Genomic DNA, 23,097 nt, shown 5'->3' on the forward strand with positions numbered 1-23,097 from the left:
TATTCTGAATGCAGACAGGACAAGAGTTAACATACTTCCTGCAGAATTCTTTCAGGTTAGGCCACCAAAAAGTGTGTTGCACCAGCTCAAGGGTCTTACGGACCCCAAAATGTCCTGCAAGTGGGTGGTCATGCAATAATGTCAGTACCTTGACTCGGGCGCTCTCTGGTACAAAAATGTGACTTCCTCTCCACAATAATCCATCTCGAGATGTTAAAGAGGATCCCTGAAGACTTGAAGGTTCCGGTGATGCTTCTCTGATCATGGACAGAAGATCCGTTTGAAGAAGAAGGAAGCTATTTGCCGGCAGAATAGTGTCAGGTACAGAAAAGTCTTTAGGGTTGTCAAACATGCACGACAGCGTGTCTGGTTTTACGTTTTTAGATCCAGGCTGGTAGGTAATGTGGAAACAGAACCGTGTAAAGAATAGGGCCCATCGGGCCTGTCTGGGTTTAAGTCTCTTAGCAGATCTTAAATATTCAAGGTTTTTGTGGCCAGTATATATATCAGTACCAAGTGAACTGCGCCCTCTAACAAGTACCTCCATTCTTTCAAAGCTGTTTTGATAGCAAGTAGCTCCCGGTCCCCCACATCATTGTTCCGCTCAGCCGGTGAAAGTTTTCTAGAAAAGAACCCTACGGGGTGCATCAGGTCCTTGTTGCCTTGTCGTTGAGAAATGACAGCACCCACGGCCACTTCGGAAGCATCAACCTCCAGGATAAAAGGTAAGGATGGGTCAGGATGGCTAAGGATCGGAGCTGACGTGAAACGTCTTTTCAATTCTTCAAAGGCCCCCTGAGCCTCCGGGTTCCAGTGGAAGCGCAAGTTCTGCTTGGTTAGCTGCGTGATGGGGGAGATGATGGCAGAAAACCCCCTAATGAACTTTCTATAAAAATTTGCAAACCCAATGAAGCGTTGCACGCCCTTCTCGTCCAGGGGAGCTGGCCAATCTAACACAGCAGACACCTTCTGAGGGTCCATTTTGATGCCGGTTGGGGAGATCACTAACCCCAGAAACTGGATCTCCTCCTGTTCAAATTCGCACTTCTCCGCCTTAGCATACAGTCTGTGCAAACAAAGTCGGTCCAGAACTCTACGGACATGTTCCCTATGTTGATCGAGTGAGCTGGAGAAGATTAAGATGTCATCCAAATAGACGATTACGAAGATGTCCAAATCTCTAAACACATCGTTGACCAGATGCTGGAACGTGGCAGGAGCATTGCATAGGCCGAAGGGCATGACCAGATACTCATAGTGTCCGAAACGGGTCCGGAAAGCCGTCTTCCATTCATCTCCGGCCCGAATGTGGACCAGATTGTAGGCCCCTCTCAGATCCAGCTTGGTGAAGATGATGGCGTTGACCTGGATTGTTCTTCCCTGGAGCTGTAATGAGAGAGGGAGAGCAAGTTGAGTTGTATTGGCGGTTAAAGCGGATAAACTGGTCGGAGTAGAAGAAAAGCACTTACGAGTCTTTACTGGACAGTTGTTCACGTAGTGGCCCGCCCCACCACAATAGAGACAGAGATTTAGCTGGCATCTACGTGCCCGTTCTTCTGGGGGCAAGGTAGAACGCATAAGTCCCAGTTGCATAGGCTCGGGAGCATCAGGTGTTTGGGTGACTGGACTTGGGCAGGCAGGAGGTAGATACCGGGAGGCAGGAACCGGAACTCTTCCAGTCATCCACATAGGGCGCGTTTGTTGGGAAGAGCGTTCAGACCGGCGCTCACGAAGGCGTCGGTCAATCTGGATGGTAAGAGTGATGAGCTCTTCAAGGGTATCAGGCATCCCTACCCGGGCAAGATCATCCTTAAGACCCTCAGATAGCCTCATGGTGATGTAGGGCTGCATTGTTCCATTGTGTGTCCACGCCCCAGCGTCAAAAGTCCGTAACATAGTCCTCGGCCGGCCTACGGCCTTGCTGGAGCGTGAACAAAGCTGCCTCAGCGGTGGCAGTCCGCTGAGGGTCCTCGTACAACTGGGCCATGGCTTCGAAAAAGGCGGGCAAAGACTGGATCTGTACAGAGTTGGTTTCAAGCAGGCGGTGGGCCCAGGTCTGGGGTTCTCCCTAGAGAAGGGATATGACAAATCCCACTTTAGTAGCCTCCAAGGAAAAAGTCTGTGGCTGTAGGGCGAAATAAAGTTGACAGCAATGCGGAAGGCCAGAAACTTGGTTCAGTCACCAGAAAACTTCTCAGGGATAGGGACTCTTGGTTCAGGTGGAAGCATGACCACAGAGGGTGGTGCAGCAGCCTGTGCTGGAGAAGCTGCGGAGGCAGGGGCCACACCTCCAGGACCACTAAGATTTAGCACTTGACCCTCCAGTCTGTTGTAACTGTCTTGTAAAGTCTTTACTGCCTGGGTGAGTGCCGCTAGGTGCGCACAGATCTCCTTGATGGGAGAGGTCTCCCCTGTTGAAGAGCGTGCAAAGCGGCTTCGGCAGTTGCTGTAACCTGGGGGTCCTCATACAACTGGGACATAGTGACAAAAAATGCGTCAAGGTTATCCAGGACTCCAGACTTTTGCTCCAGGAGGCGGTGTGCCCAGGTCTGTGGTTCACCGGATAAAAGGGAAATTACGAAGCCCACCTTGGTTGCCTCCAAAGAAAAAGTGCGTGGCTGCAGGGCGAAGTATAGTTTGCAGGCATTGCGAAAAGCCCAGTATTTACTACGGTCCCCAGAAAATCTTTCGGGTATAGGTACCCTAAGCTCAGGAGGTAGCATTACTACTGAGGGTGCAGATGACACTCCGGCAGATGAAGCAGCTTGAGGATGGGTTGGAGCAGACAGGACTTGGACTTGTTCTTCCAACCTTGTATAGCCTTCCTGGAGGCTCTTCACGGCTTGTGTGAGACCCGTGAGGTGTCTACACAGTTCCTCCATGGGGGAGGTTCCCTGCTCAGGTTCGGACATGGCTGTCCGATACTGTTAGACTTCCACGTACCTGACCAATGAGCCCGATGTAGCAGGGGAAGGCCTCCCTTACGTATCCGGTTTCCGGCCCCTGGTAGTATGGACAGGCAGCACGGGAGCACAGAATGGTATGAGAGCCTGGCGGGTCAGCAGCAGGAGGATCCTGGTGAAGGTGGTTTTGGAGATCACCAGACAACTGAAGCACAGGCAGCAGGTGCAGAGCAGGAGTGGAACAGGCAGGTCGGGTCACAGGCAGGGTTGGCAACAGGCGGGCAGCGTGGTACAAAGGAGCAGGCAGATTCGTAGTCAGGACAGTCCGGGGTCAGTTGCAGGCTGAAGACAAGGATAATCAAAGGGCAAGCCGGTAGTCAGGAGATCAAGTTCAAACAGGAAGCAGGTACAAGGATACAGGGAGCTGAAGATGGGACAGCACCGAGCCACATGTGCTGTCAGCCTAAATAGGCAGATTGGCGCCAAACCAGCGCGTGCCCACGTGCACGCGCCCGCACGCCAGCACCTGCGGCTGTGCACACGGGAATGCGTGCACGCCAACGCGCCCCAACGCACACCGACGCACACCAGCACCGTGTCTGCTCTGGGGGATTCTCTGACAGGCACCAACACCACCACCACCACCAAAGGCCCAATTTTTCAACCCCTGTTCAACAGGGGCATGTAATTACAATTCTTGATCGAATATTTCACAGCAGGGCCCCTTTCTGCGCCCACCAAGATTAACTGTGAGGACTTACAGTGTTGTGCCACCAGCACCACCACCACCAAAGGCCCAATTTTTCTGGCCCTGTTCAACAGGGGCATGTAATTACAATTTTTGATTGAATGTTTCACAGCAGGGCACGTTTCTGCGCCCACCAAGATTAACTGTGAGGACTTACAGTGTTGTGGCACCAGCACCAACACTACCACCAAAGGCCCAATTTTTCAGCCCCTGTTCAACAGGGGCAAGTAATTACAATTCTTGATCTAATATTTCACAGCAGGGCCTGTTCCAGCGCCCACCAAGAGTAACTGTGAGGACTTACAGTGTTATGGCACCAGCACCACCACCACCATCACCAAAGGTCCAATTTTTGTGGCCCTGTTCAACAGGGGCATGTAATTACAATTCTTGATCTAATATTTCACAGCAGGGCCCTGTGAGGGCTTACAGTGTTGAGGCCACAACACCTAAGGCCCAAATTTCTGCTGAGTATATAGGGCAAGCCCCTACTTTCAAACATCCAACTTACAAACGACTCCTACTTGCAAACGGAAGGAGACAACAGGAAGTGAGATGAAATCTGCCCCATAGGAAGGGAAATTCTCTCCTGTAATAGGGCGTACACACGGTCGGACTTTGTTCGGATATTCCGACAACAAAATCCTAGGATTTTTTCAGACGGATGTTGGCTCAAACTTGTTTTGCCTACACACGGTCGCACAAAGTTGTCGAAATTTCCGATCGCCAACCACGCGGTCACGTACACCACGTACAACGAGACTAGAAAAGGCCGGTTCAGAACCAAGCGCGGCACCCTTTGGGCTCCTTTTGCTAATCTCGTGTTAGTAAAAGTTTGGTGAGAGACGATTCACGCTTTTTCAGACTCGTGGCTTTCAGATCGTTTTCTGCCGTTCAGTTTGTGCTTGTGGGTTTGTATCTGCTCTTCAGTGCGTGCAGCAAGTTCCGCGTGACTTTAGGTAGTCATTGTATTCTTGTTCGTTCGTTACTGTTTTTCAGGTCGCTCTTCACAGGCCTTGCTGTTCTTCAGTGCGTTCTGTTACTTCGTTCTGAGCAGCCGACTGTTTTCTAGCCATGTTTCATATGCGTACTCCTCGTAGAGTTCGTGCTGTGCGGGGGCTTGGTGTTGGGGTCCTGACCTTGACACAAGTCCAGTCCATGAACAGGGTAGGGAGTATTGGTTGCTTCAGCGTGACCAGTTCTCTCATATGCCTTTGCTCCGTGAGAATAATCCTGATGATTTCAGGAACTTTCTCAGGATGACGGACCCCGTGTTTCCCCGTCTGTTGGCTTCGCTGACCCCCTATATCAGCAGGCAGGATACCTGCATGAGGCAAGCCATCACTCCGGAGCAGAGGTTGGTCGCTACCCTGTGGTATTTGGCCACAGGGAGAAGTCTGCAGGACTTGAAGTTCTCGACAGGCATCTCCCCCCAGGCTCTGGGTATCATTATCCCAGAGACCTGTTCTGCCATCATACAGGTCCTGCAGAAGGAGTATATGAAGGTAAGATTTTTATGCTTTAATATCACATTTTATTGTATTGAATGTTTGATAATATCTTGTATTTCTTTCCTCATTCCCTAATTACCATGATTGTAATATGCTGTGAATGTCCCCTTTGTCCTCATGCATGCTGGATTTTTATGTCATTATTATTTTATGTCCTTCATACATATTTGCCCTTCACTAACCTCCCCAGCATGGTGTCTCCTGCCCTATATTCACCTCATGTAGTCACTTAACAATGTATTTTATCAGCTCCATAGTAGTGCTTGACCCCAAACACCCCCTAAAATGTTTGGAAATGTTATTATTTCTTTAAATTCAGGCAGAGTGCCAGAGGCTTTTTTTTTGTGGTGTCCCCAAATAATTTTTAGTAACCCTCCCTCCCTCAACTGCTAAGTCAGCTGATCCCAATTCTCTATCTATCCTCAATCATCTAAATGCTGACTTTGCCAAACCCATACACACTATACCCACCTCTTTACTGGTCAGATTTATGGATGAATTACCCAAAGCATGTAGTGCAAGGGCCTGCCTGTATACTTTCCAATGGTACTGTTTAAAGTTTTTGTATCCTATTATTATCTTGATAGGTAATAGCAGAATGTCCAAATGTCCTCAAATGTGTACAGTGTGTATTTATATTTTTGTATTCAGACACTTCTTACCTGTCCAGTGGGCTGCCAATAGTGTAACTAAGGAGGGGCTGTTCCAAGTAATCCCCATTATTTAGGCATTCATCTCTCAATGAAGTGAAGAGGGTTACCTGTCCAAGATTTACACACACCCCCTATAATGTTAGAAATGGCCCATGAGAGGGGGGGAGGGGGAATATGATAGGTGTACCTTATACTTTGGTGTTGTTAAATTCCCCTTAATAAATGCTATCTGGAGGTTGCCCCATAATGTTTGTGTCTAATCTGCTTGCCATGTTTCAGAGTAAAAATAGTAATGTTTATTGTTTTTTCCTCAACAGTTTCCTTCCACGCCACAGGAATGGCAGACTGTGGCCTCCCACTTTGCCGAGCGGTGGGACTTTCCTAACTGCGGAGGGGCAATTGATGGGAAACACGTCCACATCGTCCCACCACCCAACTCGGGGTCGTACTATTATAATTACAAGGGGTTCAATAGTATAGTGATGTTGGCGGTGGTGTCGGCTAATTACGACTTCTTGTATGTGGACGTGGGGAAGAATGGCCGGATGTCCGATGGTGGAGTCATCGCCCAGACGGAGTTTTACAGGCGTCTCCAGAATGGCAGCTTGGACTTGCCAGCTCCAGAGGACAATGTGGAAGGACTCCCATTCGTGTTCGTTGCTGATGAAGCGTTTGCGCTGGGGGACCACCTGATGCGGCCATTCCCAATGAGGACCCTCACCCCGGAACAGAGGGTTTTTAATTACCGGCTGGCCAGAGCCCGAAGAGTGGTGGAGAACACATTTGGAATCCTGGCCAGCCGGTTCCGCCTATTTATGACACCCATCCATATGGCGGAGTATAAACTGAACCATATAATACTTGCGTGCTGTGTTCTCCATAACTTTTTAAGGAAACATTCGGCCAACTATGCTGGCTCAGTTGGGCCTGAGGCCGGAATGATACATCAAACCACACTGACGGCGCTTGAAAGCGGCCATCCTGGCTTGCCCTCCCTGAGTGCCCGTGATGTCTGGTTACGATACCAGGAGTTCTTTGCGGGTAGGGGGGCCATCAATATGCCAGACAATCTGTGAAGCCTTTTTATAATAAAAAAAAAAAAAAAATCTTTGTGGACATTTACTGCTTGTGTTTGTTTTAGCTGACCCTGACAGAAATGTTTGGAGTGCAGAAAATGGCGTGATTGTGTAACCTTATACAAAGCACTGTTGGCTGTTATTTACTAAATGCAAAAACACATTTCACTACAAGTGCACTTGCAACTGCACTGAAACTGCACTTGTAGTGCAAAGTGGATTTGCCCTTAGGAAATAACCCCCATTTTCTCATCAAACAACAATTACATCACCCCAAAAGTGTTGTAGCGTTGAGACAATAATCCACACATTCTTGATTAACAATCTTTTTAATACCTGCACAATCACATGTGCATTTACCAAAGGTTTTTCACACAAACCAACATGTTTGTTGTATATCAATTTTTGTGGTGGCATTATCCAAAATCAAAATGTCCATTTTATAGAAAACAGGCCTGTGTAAAACCAACAAGAAAGACACAAATCTTGATCTTACAAAGTTCACATTTGGTAGAACTTGAAGGCAATATCAGACATGAGTATTTAGGAACTGTGTTTGATATTGCGTTCAGATGGGGGGAAATCACCCCTGGAAAAGCCAAATTTGGAAGATGCACACAAATTTCCCAATGTCAACATGTGCTACCTGCCATCACGGGGGATCAAGGGATGTGTTTTGGGGGAGCAAGCCCTTCCTCACCGCTACTTTATTATTGAGGAAGGGGTTGCACCCCCAAAACGCGTCCATTGATCTCCCGTGATGGCAGATAGCACATGTTGGCACACTGTGTACATCCTCCAAATTTGGCTTTGGGAAAAATCACAAAAACATTTCGCACATTGTAGCACACAAAAGAAGAAAGTGATTTGGAGGGGTTTTAAACTCGCCCCAAAACATCAATGATGTTTTTAGATTTTGGAATAACATCATTGATGTTTTGCTTGATGATTTCCAATTGTAAATTACACCCCATGATCTCCCCGATCAGGATCTGGGCACTTTCGGATGTGAAAGGATCTTCATCCACAACCTCACGATCACCTAAAAAGAGAGGAACCCCAAAATAAATTTGGTTTCAAAAAATGCCGCCATCCATCTCTTATCTGAGCCTGTGGTCGCAGACACTCACCTGTTGTGGTGACTAGTTCCACCACGTCTTCTTCCTCCTGCTCAGCTTGTGTTGGGGGGATTTCCCCTTCTTCCAGAGGGGGGGGCTCTGGTCTCCTCAGATGAGGGGTGTCCTCCGAGTCTTTTCTCCCCTATGTGAAACAAAATGGTATAATTAGCACACAGATATTTAATGTCAGAACTATAAATAGGAAACATTGCTTGGAAGTGGGGTACAATTGTCAATTTTAGCAGAGTTCCAAGTTGTAATTTGTTGAATGCCCTTTGTCAACCTGCAATACTTTACCTGTTTAGTGTGAGCTTCACAGATGTAGCCCCCCTATAGTATACACTGGAGCACCTGTGTGGCCCCCCTAATAAAAATGGCGTTTTTGTGTCCCACACTAGTGCTCCAGTGTCCAGATGTGAAAACAGCTGCTGAGTGTCCTCTCCTTACACAGAATCTAGTTTGCATTTCATTCTAGTAACAAAGCCATCTACACAACCCAATTCTTTGAAGACAAGTATAGGGCGTCAAAATGGTGGCCAAATGCATATGGGCTAAACAATGGTATTTTATATTTGGAACGAAAAATGTTTGATCCGAACGAATAATGTGCCCATGAACATGAAAGTTGCCATTTTAAACTGTACAACAGTTCCTAAAAGCACATGGAGCAGCATGAACGTAATAAACACAAAAAGAATAGGAACACAGCACAACTACTTACTTTTTTGCAGCACTCTCCGGATCTTTCTGTACTGCTCATGTTCTTGTACTTTCAGGTCCGACCACCGCTTCCTGAGCTGATCTTTCGATCGTCGTACCCCGAATTTCCGTTGCAGACTCCTGACCACTTTCGCTATGATCTTGGCCTTTCGGACATTGGGGTTGGGGTAAGGCCCATACTTTCCATCATAGTCGGCCTCTTCCATTTCCAACATCTCCCCAAAGGACATATTTGTGTCCTTAAATCTCCTTCTGGATCGGGACGTTTCAGGCTCCGGCCTTTCCTCCTCCTCCTCGTTGCTCCAATTATCACGATCATGCTGTCTATCCGCCATGTGCTCTTCCCCCACTGCGCCGAACGAAAAGGGGCAGGGAATAGACTAGAAAGAACGTCAGGGGCGGGCGGAGTTATACGCATGCGCAGTGTGTATAAAGCGTAACACACGTGCGTCTTACGTACGATCTGTGAGCGGAGGAAGGAGCATCGGAGACGCCGATCGTGATAACGAAGGTAAGATCTAAACTTGGGCCTATACTGCTTCGAAATGGAAGCCTATATTGTAACAAGATTAGGGGAGTTTGGCCTTACATTAGGGTTTGTCTTGTGTTGTGTCTTGCAGAGAAAATGGATGGGTTCAACGACCACAATTTCCTGCCCCCGTTCATAGACAAGTACAGGGAGCTGCCCTGTCTGTGGCAAGTGAGACACCCCTACTATAACCACAAACAGAAGAGGCAAGCAGCGCTGGAGAAACTGCTGGAGTTGGTGAAGCCAGTGGTCCCCACAGCAACCATCCCTTATTTAAAAGCTAAAATTGGTGGCCTGAGAAGCACTTATCTTAGGGAGCGCAAGAAGGTCACAGATTCCCAGAGATCCGGAGCAGCAGCAGATGACGTTTATGTCCCCAGGCTGTGGTACTATGAGAGACTGCGATTTCTGTCAGACCACACTGAAGTCAGGGAATCCCTCTCCACTCTTCCTTCCACACTTCCTTCCACCCCAGCTGAGGCTTCCGATGTCCAACCTGGGCCTTCCAGCCAGGAAGAAGTGGAGGAGCCCAGCTGGAGTCAGGTATAGCATTCTTCCTCAGATTTCCGGTCAATAAATAAATGATGTTTACTAGATTTTATTATTGATCACTAATTGCTGATTGAAAAAAGTGTTTTACATATCAATAGACAGTAGTAGGCACCCAAAATTGGGACAAGAATGAAAAATGCTGGGCTCAGAAGGATAGTCAGTTATATTTGTTATCATTCAATTTGCAGCAGTCAGGAGGTGAAAATTGTGTGTGATTGATGAAAAAAAAAATAAAACTATGTCCCTTTTTCATACACAGGAAGACCTCAGCCAGGAGGAGGTTGTAGAATGTGGCAGTCAGGAGGAGGCGGGGATTAGTGGCAGCCAGGAGGAGGCGGGGCTAAGTGTCAGCCAAGAGAAGCCTGGGACCAGTCGCAGCCTGACTGAGTCTCAGGTCCCTCCCCTCCGCCTGCCACATAAACGAGCCAGGAAGACGACTCCGAGTCCCGTGCAGGATTCAGCATTCAGGCTGATCCAGGAGGCTTCTGCGTCCCTCAGAGCCTTACCAACTCCTGAAGAGGCCTTTGCCTGCATGGCTGCCACCAAATTGCAGGGCATGCAGGAGGGCCAACACAGGCTCTCTGAGGACCTTATTTATAAAGTCCTATGTAAGGGGGTGAGTGGGGAACTAACACGCAAGATGGATGTCATTGAGATGGACGATCCTCCTCCTCCTCCTGCTGCCACAACTCCACCACCAGAGCCACCATGTGGAAGGAGGCGTGGAAAGAAGACCAGAGAGTGATGACCCTGGGTTCAGTCTGGTCTGACAGAAGATGCAGTCTCTCGTATGACCACAGCCTGGGGACACAGATGTCATCTGCTGCTTTCCGGATCTCTGGGACTTCTGGACCACACTGCCCTCCCTTAGATAAGGACTTCTCAGGCCACCAATTTGGCTTTTAAATAATTGATGTCTGCCCTGGGGGTACAAGGCTTCACCCACTTATGCAGTTTCTCCAGCGTTGCCTCCCTCTTTGTTTATAGTTGTGAGCCCTTAATAAATTTTTTGTGGAAATTCTACTCTCCTGTGTGTGTTTTCATCCAAAAAGGACAGTTTGTTGGTGAGGATTCAGGTACATTTCTAACATAAAATGTGAAATTAACAAGAGACAACAACACCAAACAATCTCCTACAGATTAAATAGAACAACATATCAATGGTGTTGTGGGAACTTGTCACAAAAAACACACTCAAACATTTTCGGGAGTACAAATCAAAATCGCAAAAAAAAAAATAAAATAGAAACACAAAAAAAGAATCTACATTAAAGCCCAAAAATATATAAAAAATATACAAAAATATGTTGTCAGATGTGAGAAAGCAAAATATATTGAGGGAATCCCGATAAATAGTAACGAAAGAAGTTTGTGAGAAGTGTGTGTGAATATGAGCAGCAAAACTACTTAATTCTTGTCACATTATAAAGAAGAAGAGAGTGCGCTGTATTAAACCATTTTTAACATTGCAGCGTGACGAAAGTGCTGTATCCATTGCGAACGCTAAGTTTACCAGAATGAGCTGTCCCGTCTCGGAATTTCTTCTGAGCATGCGTGGCACTTTGTGCGTCGGAACAGGCCACACACGGTCGGAATTGACGCGATCGGATTTTGTTGTCGGAAAATTTTATCTCCTGCTGTCCAACTTTGTGTGTCGGAAAATCCGATGGAAAATGTCCGATGGAGCCCACACACGGTCGGAATTTCCGACAACACGCTCCGATCGGACATTTTCCATCGGAAAATCCGACAGTGTGTACGGGGCATAAGAGTTAATATGCTTTATCACCAATCCTTGTTTCACTAAAAACCCCAAATTTTCAAAAAACATTTGTCATTGGGACAAAAAGTGAGGTGAAATCTTCTGAAGAGGAGCACAGACAGAAAAACAAATTTTTGTTTTCCAAAAAGCTTAAAAACAGATTTTTTGGCTGGAGCTACACTTTAAAAATGTACCAGTTCAAAATTACAAACAGATTCTACTTAACAACAAACCTACAGTCCCTGTCTTGTTTGCACAGCCTGTATACTGCTGTTCAGAGTCTATAGGGCCTGGGGCACCACGCCTTTCCTTTTTTTAATTTGGATGCGGGGTTCCCCTTAATATCCATACAGGACCCAAAGGGCCTGGTAATGGACTGGAGGGTACCCATGCCATTTGTCTCACTGATTTTCATCCATATTGCCAGGACCCGACATTACATTAAAGCCGCAAGCAGTTTTAAATGACTTTTTTCATTTAAGAATGTCATTTTGTGCAGGGACTGTTCTAACTTTACAGGCATACTATATACACCCCCCAGGTACAATATTAAAAGGAATATTTCCCTTTTTTTTTTTTTTACTTTAGGCATCATTAAAATCACTGCTCCCAAAAAAACGTCCGTTTTTAAAAGTTTTTTTTTTGCATTGATACATGTCCCCTGGGGCAAGACCCGGGTCCCCAAACCCTTTTTAGGACAATACCTTGCAAGTTAACCTTTAAAATGAGCACTTTTGATTTCGATCATTCAAGTCCCATAGACGTCAATGGAGTTCTAATGTTCGTGCGAATTTTCGGTCCGTTCGCAGGTTCTGGTGCGAACCGAACCAGGGGGTTTTCGGCTCATCCCTACATATAACATCTCTCCCCTTATTCTGACATCTATAGAGGTTGATTAACAACAAATAACATCCTGTCTAATGCTTTGTAAGTGTTCTGAAGAACAAATTTGCTCACGGGTCATAAGAGTCTTTTATTAATACTTTGTTCATTTGCAGAAATCCCCCCTCCTAGACTGTGTGTTATACTTTGGAACCAGACAACAAATTAGGAGTACCTAACTTGACTGAGATGTAAATAAGAACCAGAGCACAAACTTAGAAAACGTAAAAACAGTCACAATTTATTCCAAGATAATATGGATGCAGCAGCTTACATTAATAAGCTCCAGGAAAGCAGGTTGCAGTGGCAGATGGTCAGGTGCACAGGGCCTTGTAGCCCCCCTGGAAATATGGGGAAAATTGAGGTATTCCGTGGCCTATGGGGTCCCAGAAATGACATGGCTGCCGTATAGAAGTGACACACCCAAGGAACCCGAAGTGATGTCAAAGTGCTGGCGGAAGCACCCCAGAATGACTCGACTGGTATGGGAACAGACTGGATGGGATGACACTGCTCCAATGCTGCTGAAAACCACGGGGGTTAAAATCAATATAAGAATGGCCAGTATTGTTGAAACCAAGGACTACATGTTTCGGGGTGTAAAAAAAATGTATATAAAAAAGGAAATTCCCCTGGATGGACTTTAACGGCACTTGCTAACAAATATTTGGATAATAAGTATGTGTAGCAAAGTATGGAGAGTAAAAAGATTTTTTATTTCGACATCACATAGATTAAAAACATAATGTATCATACATTCAACGGAGCATATTACAGGATCAATAAATTTTAGTATTGTTACCGAACAGTAAATTATACGAGGGCTCTTTTTTCACATCCAACACGTTTTGGAATAAACAGTGTTTTTGTCCTTCTTCAGGGATGTAGCAAAAAAGAGCAGTTCATATAAAGTAATTAAAATGTAAAATAGTGAGTGGGTTACCATGACATGTAAATATGGGTGTGTTTATCCAGTATATGGTTAGATAATAAGTCACTCACTTATAATATGTTTCGTTGAGTTGCTTTAAAACTCCAGAATTGGAATAGCATTGGGCATTATTGCTGGTATAGTTGTTGTCATTGGAACATCGTAGTTAGCACTAAATAGAATTACTTGGTAGTAGTCCCATTTAATGGGGCATGGTATCTCACCTACCCCCATCCCTCCCAGATGCGTGCAGGCCAGAGCAATATACTGAGGCAAAAGGAGAGGCAACCCCTGGAAGTAAAAGAATGTAAAAGGGGTAAGTATTTGAAAACAGAAATTAAACATGAGTTTAAGAATTGGGTGTACATAATATCTCATAAAAAAGATAGTATTTATAACTGTATAAATATCATGTGTCCAAAGTAGGTAGAATATATGTGGTACAAATATAATTAATTATGTATCTATGTCTTTAAAGTGAATGGACATCAACATGGAGTTTATCAGTGAAAGAGATGTAATTGATTGATATGGTTTAGTTTCTAATTCTGGTTGTAATATATAGTTGGCGTTCGGCACTGGAGTATCGCAGAATATTTATTATTACTAGTGGTAATATAGGTAAATGCATAGATATATATTTCAGAGAATCATGGATCTTAATATTATGTGTCATTAGAGGTGGCCCAAGAATATATTTACTAATGGTACTAGTGTCAGCATGGAGGCAAGCACAGTAAAAAAAGAAACTATAGTCTGCTACCAAAGTTGTAACTTTAACCACTTGCTTACTAGGCACTTAAACCCCCCTCCTATCCAGACCAATTTTCAGCTTTCAGTGCCCTCACACTTTGAATGACAATTACTCAATCATGCAACACTGTACCCAAATGATTTTTTTGTCCTTTTTTCATACAGATAGAGCTTTATTTTGGTGGTATTTGATCACCTCTGGGTTTTTTATTTTTTGCGCTATAAATGAAAAAAGACCGACAATTTTGAAAAAAAACGCATTTTTCCTAATTTCTGTGATAAAACTTTGCAAATTCGTAATTTTTCTTCATAAATTTTGGCCACAATTTATACTGCTACATATCTTTGGTAAAAATAACCAAAAATTTGTGGAAATTATTTGGTCTGTGTGAAAGCCAGGAAAGTACAAATGCCCCCCAAATAACCCCTTTTTGGAAAGTAGACATTTCAATGTATTTAGTTAGGGGCATGGTGAGTTATTTGAAGTTGTATTTTTTCCCACAATTCTTTGCAAAATTGAGATTTTTGTTTTTTTTCCCCACAAAATTGTCATTGTAATAGCTTATTTCTCTCACATGGCATGTGTATACCACAAATGACACCCCAAAATACATTCTGCTACTCCTCCTGAGTATTACGATACCACATGTGTGGGACTTTTTCACTGCCTGGCCACATACAGAGGCCCAACATGCATGGAGCACCATCAGGTGTTCTAGGAGCATAAATCACATTTCTCAACCACCTATTACACTTTTGAAGGCCCTGGAGCACCAGTACAATGGAAACACCCACAAAATGATCCCATTTTGGAAATCTAACACCCCAACGTATAATATATGAGGCATAATGAGTCTTTTGAATGGTTTATTTTTTTTCAGAAGTTTTCGGAAAATGTGCAAAAAAATTAAAATGCATTTTTTTTTACACAAAGTTGTGCGTTTATAAGATATTTCCAACACATAGCATTTAGATAGCAAAAATGACACCCCAAAATACATTCTGCTACTCCTCCTGAGTATTACGATACCACATGTGTGGGACTTTTTCACTGCCTTGCCACATACAGAGGCCCAACATGCATGGAGCACCATCAGGTGTTCTAGGAGCATAAATTACACATCACATTTCTCAACCACCTATTACAGTTTTGAAGGCCCTGGAGCACCAGGACAATGGAAACACCCACAAAATGACCCCATTTTGGAAAGCTAACACCCCAACGTATAATCTATGAGGCATAATGAGTCTTTTGAATGGTTTATTTTTTTCCAGAAGTTTTTGGAAAATGTGGAAAAAAATGAAAACGCATTTTTTTTTCCACAAAGTTGTCCGTTTATAAGATATTTCCAACACATAGCATTTAGATAGCAAAAATGACACCCCAAAATACATTCTGCTACTCCTCCTAAGTATTACGATACCACATGTGTGAGACTTCTACACAGCCTGGCCACATACAGAGATCCAACATGCAAGGAACACCGTCAGGTGTTCCAGAGACACATTCCATGCACATACCAAGAATTACACCCCAAAATACATTATGCTGAGCAAAGCATAAACAAAAGATTACCTGTGGTTGTAGTAGCGCAGTTGTACACAGGAGGATAGCACTGGTCCAGGCAGCAGGCAGGGACTTGGTCAGCAGCGGTGAACACAATTGTCCAGGCAGCAGGCAGGGTTACTGCCAATATAAAGTTCAGGGTCAGTGCAGGCAAAGATATTGTCTGCAGTGCCAAAAATATTGGTCCTGGTAGTAGGCAGGTCCATGTGGTGTGGTCAGTGCGACAGGCAGAGGCATGACGGCAGTAAGTCCTACAGGCAGAAGTAGGGCCTCGTTCAGGACAGAATGGGGACAGGGGTAGAGGCTTCTCCCACCCAAATCTCTTTGAAGCCTCCGAGTCACCAGACCCTAATCTAGGATTGAGAAAACAAAAAAATTGTTTTCTTCATCCAGAAAAACAATTCTGAAGCCCCTCACATATGTGAGACCCCTGTGTTGAATCCCACTAGTCCAGTATCAGGGTACAAGATCAGTCCAAGAGGCAGGCAAATATCATGGTCAAACAGTCCAAGGTCAGTTCCAGATCAGGCAGATGTATGTACAGAATCGTTAGGCAGAAGCATGGTCGAATAACAGTCCAGGGTCAGTTCCAGATCAGGCAGAGGTATGTGCAGAATCGTTAGGCAGAAGCATGGTCGAATAACAGTCCAGGGTCAGTTCCAGATCAGGCAGAGGTATGTGCAGAATCGTTAGGCAGAAGCATGGTCGAATAACAGTCCAGGGTCAGTTCCAGATCAGGCAGAGGTATGTACAGAATCGTTAGGCAGAAGCGTGGTCAAATAACAAGCCAGGGTCAGTTACAGAGGAGGCAGTGGCATAAGGGGTGTGAGGGTAAATTGCAGGAACGGAGGCTTACATTTACCACACTTCACTAATAATTTAGTGAAGTATGGCAATGACGAAAACATTCACCTACGCAGAGGCCTGGTTCAGAAGGACATTGTGCACAATAATCAGATGTGTCTCTTCTGAATCCTGCTCTGGTACACACCTTACATTTTTTTTGCTGTCATTGGCCTGTTGGTTTGGGAGGGATCTTATCGGGAAAGTGGCGTTCGGAGAGTTAACTTAGAACATCTGATCGGATATTTACTGGGGGGCCATTCGGGAATGTAAGGGCAGTGAAAACTTCCTCCTGGCAGCCAAGGAAGCATTTGGGGTTTTGGGTGGAGTTACGATAAATGACATATGAATTGTAGATGGCCAAATGAAAAAAATAAATTGCGACTTTCTTATACCAATGGTATGTCCGTCTTGTAGCAAGGTACGGTTCCAGCATCTGGTCATTCAAGTCGACTCCTGCCATAAACAAATTATAATCAAAGATGCATTTAGGTTTCTGTATGGGGCCATTTCTTCTGGGGATTTCCATGAAGGTATCATCGTGGATTGAAGACAACATGTACACATCTCTTTTGTCTCTCCACTTCACTGCTAAAATCTCGTTGTTTCGTAGACTTGCCGTTTCTCCTTTTCTCAATTTTTTATTGACCAGACTTTGAGGAAAGCCCTTCCAGTTCTTTTTAATGGTACCAAATGCAGGCGTCTTCTTAAGATGAAGGTTGTGGAACAGGGGCAGAGATGTGTAGAAGTTATCTACATACAGGTGGTAGCCTTTCTCCAGTAGGGGGTATGTGAGGTCCCAAACAATTTTCCCGCTTGATCCCAAGTAGTCTGGGCAATTAGGGGGTTGCAGCTGGGTGTCCTTCCCTTCGTACACTTTGAAGGCATACAAGTAACCTGTGACTCGGTCACATAATTTGTATACCTTCACCCCATAGCGGGCCCTTTTACTGGGAATATATTGTTTTATTTTAAGCCTGCCACTAAACTTAACAAGGGACTCATCCACACATATGTTTTTGTCCGGGGTAAACAGCAGGGGGAATAGTGCAGAAAAATAATTTAAAAGTGGCCGAATTTTGAAAAGTCTGTCATAGTTTGGGTCATTGTCGTTGAAATTAAGAAACCTCAATATCATCAGGTATCTGTTTCTGGCCATTACCTTGGAGTATACTGGCATGTGTTTGAGGGGGTGGGTTGACCAATAGGACAGCAAAGTGTTTTTTTTTGTGAGTCCCATGTTAAATGTGAGCCCTAAAAAAACCTTCAACTCCTCCACCGTTAGGTCTCTCCACTCATAGGGACGGGCATAGTAGGACGTTGGATTATTCAAAATGAATTGCTGTGCATAAAGGTTGCACTGGGCCACAATATTTGACAGCATGTCCTCTGTAAAAAATAAATTAAAAAAATCTATTGGGGAAAAATTCTCAGTGTTCACCTTGACTCCTGGCTGGGCAGTGAAAGGGGGAATGTTGGCTTCTCCTGAATTAGGAGGAAGCCACAAGGGGTTCTGCAGGGCATAGGGAAGGCTGGCTTGGGTCCTTGGCCTTTCTTGCCGAGGCACTGCAGCGCTGGTGGATGGCACTGCGATGCTGGTGGATGGGACTGCCGTGCTGGTGGATGGGACTGCCGTGCTGGTGGATGGGACTGCCGTGCTAGTGGATGGCACTGCGGTGCTGGTAGATGCCACTGCCTCCCCACCAGAACGCCTTTGTTTGGCGGGCCGAATCTCTTTCTTCTCTGAGTCACTCAGTGTTCCACTACTGAGGACTGGCTCATAATTTATGTCCGACTCAGAATCGGAGTCGGAAAGGGAATCCGAAAAAGAGAGCTCCCCGTTGCTCTCGTCGGCCTGGGACAGTATTTGGTACGCATCCTCGGCGGAAAAGCCTCTTTTGGACATGGTTGCTAAGCCTGCACTGATGGGCACTGATGAGGCGGCACTGATGAGCACAGATGGGCACTGAGGTGGCACAGAGGGGCACTGATGAGGTGGAACAGATGTACACTGATGAGGTGGAACGGATGTGCAGATGTGCACTGATGAGGTGGCACTGGTGGGCACTGATGAGGTGGCACAGGTGGGCACTGATGAGGCGGCACAGGTGGACACTGATGAGGTGGAACAGATGTGCACTGAGATGGCACAGATGTGCACTGATGAGGTAGCACAGATGTGCACTGATGAGGTGGCACAGCTGGGCACTGATGGGATGGCACAGATGGGGCGGCACAGATGGAGCGGCACAGATGGGGCGGCACAGATGGGACGGCACAGATGGAGCAGCACAGATGGGCACTGATGAGGCGGCACAGATGTGCACTGATTGCACAGATATGCACTGAGGCAGCACAGATGGGCACTGATTGGCACAGGTGGGCACTGATGAGGTGGTACAGGTGGGCACTGATGAGGTGGCACAGGTGGGCACTGATTGTGCAGATGTGCAGCTGGACACTGATCACCGCTGGGCAGACAGGTGGGCACCGATTGGCACAGGTGGGCACTGATTGGCACAGGTGGGCACCGATTGGCACAGGTGGGCACCGATTGGCACTGTACTGATGGTAAACTGTACTGATGGGGCACTGTACTGATGGGGCACTGTAATGATGGGGCACTGTAATGATGGGCACTGTAATGATGGGCACTGTGGGCACTGTAGGCACAGTAAAATGCAGAGTAAACACTCACAGATCGCTGTCTCTGTGTGAGGAGAGAGAGCCGGCAATGAGAGATGATCTCAGTTGTTTACATTGTTTACAAAATAATCAAATTACATGTATTGATGCTCATTTATTATTATTTTTTACCTCCTGGTATAATATGGTTCATGATAAGATATTTTTATTTAGATAATTTTGAGATAATGTTGAGTCTAGGTTGACAAATTCATATCAGTTGATCATCGGTTGTATGATGTTGTAATTTGATTATTTTGTATTACTAGCCAGTTCCGAAAACGTATATACACTTGCCCATCTGAATATACATGCCAGTATATATGTTCTTTAACCTCTCATTATTGTTGTTGTCCTTGTCTCAATATATACTACACTTCAAGTATCACTCTTTTTCTAAGTGTTCTCCCTCCTCAGGTTTCTCCCTGGTGCGATCAGCCAGAGCGATTGCCTGGCACGGAAAGCCGCCCAGATACATTATCTGGGCGGCGCTTTAGGAGGTCAGCTGGACATATAACATCACCGCCTACGACCTCCATCTTGCTACTCCGGCGGACATGCGCATGTCTGCCGGTGTAGCTCTCCGTGTCGGTGGGTCGGGTGTGCGTGACGCCGCCCCAACGTAAGTGCGCTCGCGCATGCAGGGTAGGGGCGGCGCCGTGCATCCACAACTCAGGGGGCATCTACGAGGCTTCCCCTACTAAGAACTACACAGATCAGCTGAGCGCAATCACTAGCGCCAGCTGATTGTGAGTTCGCTGACATAAAATGCCAGATCCTCTCATTCCCAGCTCAGGCGTTACACACGCTGGATGCTGGGATGCATGGCAGGCACATTTGAAACCTGACACAAATAGGTAAGGAAACCTCTTTATATTGTGCAACATGGCTTGTCTATTGTCACTTAAGCAACTCTTGAGCAATCCTCTCCTTGTTTGCTCTACAACTACTTGCTTTAAAACTACCACTTGCACACACAATTGTATTGTGTGCACTAATATTTAGTTTCTATGGCCGGTTTATGGAGTTTGTACAATCCTTACTCATGGTACTCTTTTTCCTACATCTTTTAAAGTTACAGCTTTGGTAGCAGACTGTAGTTTCTTTTTTTACTGTGCTTGCCTCCATGCTGACACTAGTACCATTAGTAAATTTATTCTTGGGCCACCTCTAATGCCATATAATATTAAGATCCATGATTCTCTAAATTATATATCTATACATTTACCTATATTACCACTAGTAATATTAAATATTCCGCGATACTCCAGTGCCAGAATTAGAAACTAAACCATATCAATCAATTACGTCTCTTTCATTGATAAACTCCATGTTGATGTACATTCACTTTAAAGACATAGATACATAATTAATTATATTTGTACCACGTATATTCTACCTACTTTGGACACATGATATTTATACAGTTATAAATACTATCTCTTTTATGAGATATTATGTACACCCAATTCTTAAACTCATGTTTAATTTCTGTTTTCAAATACTTACCCCTTTTACATTCTTTTACTTCCAGGGGTTCCCTCTCCTTTTGCCTCAGTATATTGCTCTGGCCTGCACGCATCTGGGAGGGACGGGGGTAGGTGAGATACCATGCCCCATTAAATGGGACTACTACCAAGTAATTCTATTTAGTGCTAACTATGATGTTCCAATGACAACAACTATACCAGCAATAATGCCCAATGCTATTCCAATTCTGGAGTTTTAAAGCAACTCAATGAAACATATTATAAGTGAGTGACTTATTATCTAACCATATACTGGATAAACACACCCATATTTACCTGTCATGGTAACCCACTCACTATTTTACATTTTAATTACTTTAGATGAACTGCTCTTTTTTGCTACATCCCTGAAGAAGGACAAAAACACTGTTTATTTCGAAACGCGCTGGGTGTGAAAAAAGAGCCCTCGTATAATTTACTGTTCGGTAACAATACTAAAATTTATTGATCCTGTAATATGCTCTGTTGAATGTATGATACATTATGTTTTTAATCTATGTTATGTCGAAATAAAAAATCTTTTTACTCTCCATACTTTGCTACACATACTTATTATCCAAATATTTGTTAGCAAGTGCCGTTAAAGTCCATCCAGGGGAATTTCCTTTTTTATATACATGTGTATTATTGGATGTGGCACTGCTTTTTTTGACCTAGGAAAGCAAATCACCCCCTACTAACATGTTTTGGGGTGTACCCCTTCATCAGGTCACAGGTACGCCCCGAAACATGTAGTCCTTGGTGTCAAGAATACACCATCCCCACCATGAAACATGGTTGTGGCAGCATCATGTTGTGGGGATACTTTTCTTCAGCAGGAACTGGGAAGCTGGGAAGATGGATGGAGCCAAATACAGGCAATCTTAACAGAAAACCTGTTAGAGTCTGTAACGGACTGAGGCTGGGATGGAGGATTGCTTTCCAGCAGATCAATGACCCTAAACATACAGCCAGAGCTACAATGGAATGGTTTAGATCAAAGCATATTCATGTGTTAGAATGGCCCAGTCAAAGTTCAGACCTGAACCCAATTGAGAATTTGTGGCAAGACTTGAAAATTGCTGTTCGAGGACACTCTCGGTCCAATCTGACAGAGCTTAAGCAATTTTGCAAAGAAGAATGGGCAAACACGTCACTCTCTAGATGTGCAAAGCTGGTGGAGACATGCCCCAAAAGACTGGCAGCTGTAATTGCAGCAAAAGGTGGTTCTACAAAGTATTGACTCAGAGGGGCTGAATACAAATGCATTCCACACTTTTCAGATATTCATTTGTAAAACATTTTGAAAACTATTTATCAATTTTCTTTCAACTTCACAATTATGTGCCACTTTGTGTTGGTCTATCACATAAATTTGAATAAATACATTTACGTTTATCACATAAATTTGAATAAATACATTTACGTTTTTGGTTGTAACATGACAAAATGTGGAAAATTTTAATTGATATGTATACTTTTTTCAAGGCACTGTATGTGGGCTTGATCCTGAGCCAGCTCTGGGTGTCCATAAACCCATAGAGTTCAGATCAGCCCTGCCCCCACTTTGCAACGGTGAAAACAATCCCGAACGGGGCCTGATTGCCCAACATTTTGAAACATTTCATAATTCTTCCTCTGAGGGTCTTAGGGTACTTTGATACAGTCCTCCTGTGAAAGGAAAACGAATGGATCTTTCATTTGCAAACAATGTTTCCTAAAGACCTCAACACTGAACTTAGTTTGCAGATATTCCTTGACCTTTGATTTGGGAAATCTCTTTGAACAAGGTAGTGACTAACAGCTCTAAAGGAAGAAGCCTGCTTATTGGTGTTTCACTTCAACTTCTTAATTTTTTTTCTGCTCATCTACTTCTCATTTTTTCACTGCGGTGGGCTTATTGGTTTTGGCTGTCTGGATGAATTACCCAGCTGGATGAAATGTATGTAATGTCTGTTATTACTAAGGTATTACACTATATTCAAATTTTGCCTACACTTTCTAATAACTTACTAGTTTCTTACTACTTGAACCATGATGTGGGTTTATAACAATGTGGTTACTAATGGGTAATGGCCATAAGGGAGGAGTGCTGCTCTCCATTACAAGCCTGAGAATCTATCACTACATTGTCCTGACAAAGCTCACGTTACCCAGTGAGTAAAATGCATCAACATCATCACATCATGTGACCCCGTCTCCCAAGCTCTCTCACACACAGCTTGTCCATCAGCCACCTCCACATCGCACCGAGTGGACTTGTCAGCCCCCATGAGGATTCTGTGATGGCAACCCTGCAGCTACAGTGCTGACACACACTACACCCTAAGATCTATGGATCAGAACTTGGAGAATC

The sequence above is a fragment of the Aquarana catesbeiana genome, linkage group LG08 (assembly GCF_042186555.1).
Source record: "Aquarana catesbeiana isolate 2022-GZ linkage group LG08, ASM4218655v1, whole genome shotgun sequence".
Lineage (NCBI taxonomy): Eukaryota > Metazoa > Chordata > Amphibia > Anura > Ranidae > Aquarana > Aquarana catesbeiana.